This window comes from Manis javanica, chromosome 6, assembly GCF_040802235.1.
Source record: "Manis javanica isolate MJ-LG chromosome 6, MJ_LKY, whole genome shotgun sequence".
Taxonomy (NCBI): Eukaryota; Metazoa; Chordata; class Mammalia; order Pholidota; family Manidae; genus Manis; species Manis javanica.
In genome coordinates, this window is record NC_133161.1 from 17385959 (window position 1) to 17392462 (window position 6504).

The 6504-nt window shown below is 39.9% G+C and overlaps 1 protein-coding gene across 4 annotated transcripts in view; it reads right to left on the minus strand.

The window, feature by feature from the left end:
* Positions 1–2757, minus strand: part of CALD1 (caldesmon 1) — a 183319-nt gene extending 180562 nt beyond the window's left edge. Inside the window, exon 1 of one of the 4 annotated variants that reach the window (XM_037019671.2) lies at positions 2500–2757. The gene's annotated coding sequence lies outside the window, so the exon portion shown is untranslated. The remainder of the gene's footprint in view (positions 1–2499) is intronic. The other 3 variants (XM_017659375.3, XM_017659379.3, XM_017659380.3) reach the window with 3 other exon arrangements.
* Positions 2758–6504: the final 3747 nt, after the last annotated feature.

Here is a 6504-nt window from a genome sequence, read left to right on the forward strand (position 1 = left end):
AGCATTTTCCCCGGCCCCACACCATGGCCTCGCCCCACGACATTTCTGAGATATGGGATAGACTGCAGGCAGATGGAGAAAGAGCTGATCCCTTTTCATGCCCATCTTGAAGCCACGTTTTTGCCTTGCTCAACAATGACTGACTAGTAACCATGCTACCATGAAAATGACAGTGGAGACAACTACATGTGTTTTTAAGAAAAGGCCTACCGAGGTGTATTTAATTTATCAGAACAGAGAATACCCAGGGTAGATTCTGGAACTTTCCATAGTGAGAGTGAGAGACCAGCCTATTCTGCCTGCCCCAGATCAGGAGATCCTCAAGGCAGTCACAGAAGTTGTTTAGAATTGTTAATAGCCTCACCTGCAGGGCATGCATATATGTATCTCAATGAAAGCCTTTAAGCTGCAGTTTGAACCTGGTGCTTCTTCTCTTTACTTTAATGCAAGAATGGTACTTCAAGAACTCTTTGATCTGAATTATTCCAGCTGCACATTCTATTGGCTTTGAACAATGGGAACAATGCAGCATGTTACCTACAGATCAATTCATCTGACATTCCTTGTGTATGCTGAGATCAACTTTTTATTAGTGACTTTTTTGTTCCAGGCTTTTGCCATCACATTTCTCCTTATTAAAATAATTTTAATAAAATCAAAGTTCTTGCACTGTGGTCTCATTGTGCTCCACTGACCTCCCCACTTGGGGAGATGTGTTCTAGCTGATATTCAACCGGAGGAAAGTAGCACAAAGAGCTGCCTAAAGTTCAACATGAATTAAAATATCAAATCCCTTTGCTCTACATAGAGTAGAACACCTAAAGCATTATTTCAAAAAATGTGTTTTTGGGGTTGTTGAAGGGGTGGGAACATATGGAGACAGGAGAGTGTGGTAGCAAAGTTCGAATTTTCAGGGATCTGGAGATGTCGGTTTCAAAATGGAATTTATCCTCAAATCCCAAGATTATAGATTTCCTTCCAAACTGCATTCCCTACATGGTTTAGAGAACAGATGAAAAAGAAATGGCTCTCCATATTTTGATTGACATTAAAAACACTGTGAAAATAGTTTGGAACTTGATCTCTTTGAGGGAAGGACAATAATCAAACTATAGCTTTTGCCTGCAGCCTTTCTTTCACTTTTAGAACTGTTGCAAGAAAAGAAATTCACAAGGAATCCTGTTCTCATATATCATTCCTACAAGGAAAAAGAGGCATTCTCAAGAAGCTTACCCCCAGACTTCTAAATACAAAGAGAAAAGATCATTGAATGGATCTCAACACAAAACCACCTCACTCCGTAGAGTAAAATCAAACTGAGTCAGTCATCTGGAGCTGGAAACTTTTAATATCCAGGTTTATTAAAAAATGACCAGACTTTCCTTTCTTGCCACATACCACCCAGTCTTCACCTAAGTTCTATCCATACATGTCTGGTTTTGTCAAACCTATGAGAAGGATTTTACCATTTCAGTTTACAAGTCCATCTGTAGAGCCCTGTTAACAGAAGGAATCTATGAAGACTAAGTACTTTGTTCTCATGCACTTTTTTTGACCATGTATTGCTACAGCACTAAAATTCCCCCACCCTTTACAATCCGCTCTTTCTAAAAGGAATTCCAGGCTACTACCATCTAACTGCCTTGTACTACTGTTTAAGATGCCCAAATATGTCTGACTATCTTGAAATGAAAGCCTGTTTCCTCCCTTTTCGGAATACATTTGCAAACTACATGGTTTTGAACTCTCTAGTAAAACACACAGGCACACTTTCAAACAGAAAATAATAGATCTTAAGAATTATTTTGGTAGGATGTTAAATGCGATGTCTAAAAACACACCCCCTAGCACATGTATTATTTCATTATTAGGTTTTATAGGAGTAGGCATCTTCTGTCTTAGCAAGTATCATATCAGTTTCCTTAACCCAACCGGTGCAAAATGTCACTGCTCTTCCCACCTCTGACCGTATCTCCGTGCAGCTCTGGAAGCCCTGTTCTGTATGCTGATAGCAGAATTAAGTGTAAATGCCTTTAGTTAAAGATCATCACTTTTTGGCTTTTCATCAACCTAAAAGGTTGTTTTTAAAGCAAAACCTCTTTGAATCTCTGATAGTAAAATTGCAGGAGGGACTGTGAGCGTGAGCCAACTGCCCAGCACGCCTCCTGACACTAGTCTCTGGCTATCAAGCACGGTCCCCAGTACTTCCTGAACAAAAGGCTACCCTGGTCAAAGTCGCCGGAGGTCCCTGAACACACCTCTCTATACGATCTCTCCTCTCATCCCCACTCCAGGAACAAAACTGGAAACCTCATCCTGTTTGTCTTCCGGGAACATCTGCAGGGCAGCGAAGCCCAGTCTGGCTCTCAGAATATGCATGGCTTATTGGTTTCACGATCTTGCACCTCCCGCTACCTTGGCCAGGAGTGCTGACTGAAACCCGGAGACAGTCCCCAGAACTCTCTGGCAGAAATTAAAAGAAAGCCCTTTGTGCCTTACCTCGTAGGCTGAAACTTCTTCCCCGGGACTAAGTCGGAAAGGAAGGACTGATTTCTTTAAGCAGGAGCACAGCGAGAGGGCAGGCAGGCAGGCAGCCCAAGACACAGTGCTCTATTCAATAAAACTCCAGACCGCCCTCCCGTAGCCCCTCCCAGAAGTCCATGCTAAGTGAACACACATCCCCTATGTTTACAGTCGGCAGTCGGTGGTATGCATTGTCCTGTAGTTTCTCTAATAGGCAGCCAATGACGACACCCGGCCGAGGTGGATGCAGCCTGCCTGTGGAGATGCCTGTCATTCCCTAGGCATGCTCAGGAAATCACTCATCAGAAAAACCAAGACCTAAAAAGCTCTGAAACAGCGTGCAGGCTGCCAAAACCAGCCAGCTACATGCCCTTTTTTGGTTATCCTTAGCAAGGCCTCTGGAAGTGAATCCATTGTCAGAAACGATCATAAGAAATGTTAATCTTGGAGAAAGAGGCTGTCTCGTAGAACACAAATGCAACTTTAAAGGGCAGCACAGCCTATGAGACTAAAAGGTAACCGTCTATAGGATTTTTGGGGGTTGGGGGTAAGGAAGGATTTTTAATCATGGGGAGTCTTCATAGCATATTTCTTTTCAAAGTAGTTGTCTATATAAAATGAAATTAAGTTGTTATGTAATTTTAAAGCCTGAAATGGCCAGGACCTGGGTCTGGTGTACAGACTGAGTTCTAAGCTGAAAGAGGCACAGCCCCCTAAAATATGTCTACATGTGTTATAAAAACAGCTGACAAAAAAAAAAAGCTGAGGTCTTTTTTAGTAGGTAATGTTTTCCAGAATAAGCATAGTGCCAGAAAGTCAGCCAGGCAAGGTCATACAGGCTTGGCAATCCTCGCCGATTTTCTGTATCACTTTCTTCAGCACCCCTGCCCCTTGTTTCCTCAGATTTGGCAACAGGGAGATGTTGCTAGAAATTGTGCACAACAGAGAGGGTGTGAAGTGATCCAGCACCTGCTTTAGGGCTGGTGTAAATGGATACACAATCCAGAGATGACACTGAAGTTCTAGTGACTTCTCGAAAGTACTCCAACCAACTCTTCATTAGTAGGATGTGTGTGGTGAGAGGGTCAGACTAAGGAGATGCCGAATTAATTAGAATGAAGTGCATACAATCTGTGCTTTTCAATATCAAACTCACTCATTAGTCAATCAGTAGTTAATTCAATAACGATGACAAAAAATTATGAGCACTTACTATTTGTCAGGCCTGGGGCTAGGAACTAGATTTATGCCTCGTTATTGCTGTGCGTTAAGAGGCTGTTTCATCACTGCCCGAAAAGAGTTAAAATATTTCCTTGGCGAATTCCAAGGACAGAAGTTTGGTCTCCAAAAAAATCTTAGGTTTTACTGTATAAACCTTTCCCTGTTTATGAAGATCAGGCTCAGAAATTATCTCTACTTAGGAAAAAGTCCTTGCCTTTTGTGACTCCTTCAGAAGACTTGGGAAGTGATTGATCCACGCGGATGGTTTCCTTCTTCAGCCTTCCAGCATTAACAATTACCAGGAAGCACCTCCGCCAACCCTCCACTCATCCCTTTCTTGGGAAGGCTACCCATCCACTCTTCCCAAGCACTAACTGCAGCCCAGACCAAAAACGTCACAGCAAAGGCTGCCAGGCAGAGAGAGAGGTGAGCTTCAGGCATCCCAAGTTAGAACTCAGAATGCACTTTCCCAGGGAAGCAGAATAAATAATGGGTGGTGGGAACAGTACAGCCAATGCTGCATTTCAAGTACACTGTGGCTCAACCAAGCATTTGTGGAGTACCACCATTTGTAAAGTTGTGCTGATGGGAAAATGTTTTCTGATCCCAAATAAGGGATTTGCAAATAAGCTTCAGGAACACCGACCAGTTTGCTGCTGGGGATGCCCCATCTCTGGACAGGGTGTAAACATAGAATAATACTTCACAGTCTGGTAGACTGCTGAGCTTGAAGACATTGTAGGGCAGACACTCAAGAGTTCTGAAAACAACTCAGTCTGTACATCTGTGTGAAGATATGATCTGTGTCCAGAGACATTTGGGGCCTGTGATCTCCAGGCACCACAGTCCATGACTCAGTGAGGCCTGTTTCAATGCACTGTTTTCCGTGGCCGCTGCTGATTCTATCCTAAGCAGCATTTGTCTGGGTAATGCCCTTTGGTTGAACAGCAGCATTAGAGCATAATTTGCAATCTATAAATAAAATAAGGACCAGCTTTCCAGAGGAAAGAGAAATTGTGCAACAAATGGGAAAAATATTATCAGCAGGAAACATGGAAAGGGCACGCATTTTGCCTGGTGTTTACATGATAAATGGCTAAATATATTTGGGTTCTGTCTTTGGAAGAGAGAAGTATGTTTCCCTAGATAAATTCTGAATACTTCATATGCAGGGTATACTTGATGAAAAACCATTCAGCCTATTTCATGTATTTGAAAATAGACTTACGTAGAGGAACTACATAGTTGGAAGAATAATTTAACAAAGTTCATGTAATATACACCATGATAAAGAAAAATTCTTTTTTCATTGTCTTTTTACTTTTTGTAAAACAATCAGGAATTAAAAAGAAAGAAAAAAAATACATGTTGCTAGTCTCTGCCATGGGAAATTTTGTTTTCACAGTATTCACTTTTTTTCAGAAGTAAAAATACACAGGATTCATATAGGAAATTTCTGTGGAATGTATTTCTCACTTGGAGACTTCCAGATAAATAACAGCTTGTCTAGCATAGGCTGTATCTACCTGATCAAACCATAACAAATCTAAAGAGATTTCTGGAAACATCTGGATGATTCGTTGTATTTTTTCAGTCCCAGCTGAGTGTTACCAGTCATACGGAGCAGGGGTGAGCAATTATATTTTGCCTGTGTATCAGTTTGGGCAAAGTAAAAGCAGGCCATACTTTTTTCATTCCACATTAAAGTCACTTCATTTAGTTCCATGAGAAATACACATTCTTTCAGCTTAAAATATCTATTTTATTGAATAGAATCGGTATTTTGAACATTTGAAACAGGTGGCAGAAACCTCCCCCCCACAAACATTCCCCCACTTCTTTTATTCAAATGAAATACATGTTTCCAGAAACTCAAGTTTATAGAACAATAAAATCAGACTGGTAGAATGTTTATATCAAAATCGGACAACAAAAAACAGTATAAAAAATTATGAAGTGTACTTTTGAACCTAGCTGGAAAAAAATGGCATATTGAATCCAAGGATTTAAAAAAAAGGCCAATACTGAGATGGTCAAAATCTGAAAATCTATTACTGTGTTATATAATATTAGCAGTTTAAAAGTTTTTTAAAAAGAAAAGACAAAGATCATCTAATAGATAAGGAATAATACTTGGTAAGATTAGTAATCATTTATAGAAAAAAAATCTCTTGTAAAACTAGCATAGAATCTTTATAAGCATGACAGGCCTATACCAGAAATCTACAGCAAGCAGCATGCTTAATGATGAAATGGTAAATATATTCTTGTTACAATCAATGAAAAGACAAGGATGACTACTATCTCTTCTACAATTAAAACATGGGCTGGAGGGCCTAACCAAGCAAAGAAAAAGTCAAGAAGAAATAAGAGCTATTGGAACTAGAAAGAAAAACTAATGTCTTTATTTGCTATGATATGATTATGAGTGTAGAAAAGTCAAGAGAACCAACATAGATGTTAGAACTGATAGAGTTCAGCAAGGTTATTAGAATCTAGTGCAGTATGCAAAAATCCAGAGTTCCTGTATCCAGCTGTCTCTAGTTTTAAAACATAATGGAAAATATACTACTCATATTAATAACAAAAGTGTGCATCGCCTGGGAATAAACTTAATAAAACATGTGAAGAAAATTACAAAACTGGATTTAAGGACATAAGAAGCCTGCGTAAGTCGTAAAATATATCACTTTTATAAATGGCAAACCTAAAAACTGTGAAGATGTAAATTCTCCTAAAATTAACCTGTGATTTTATTAT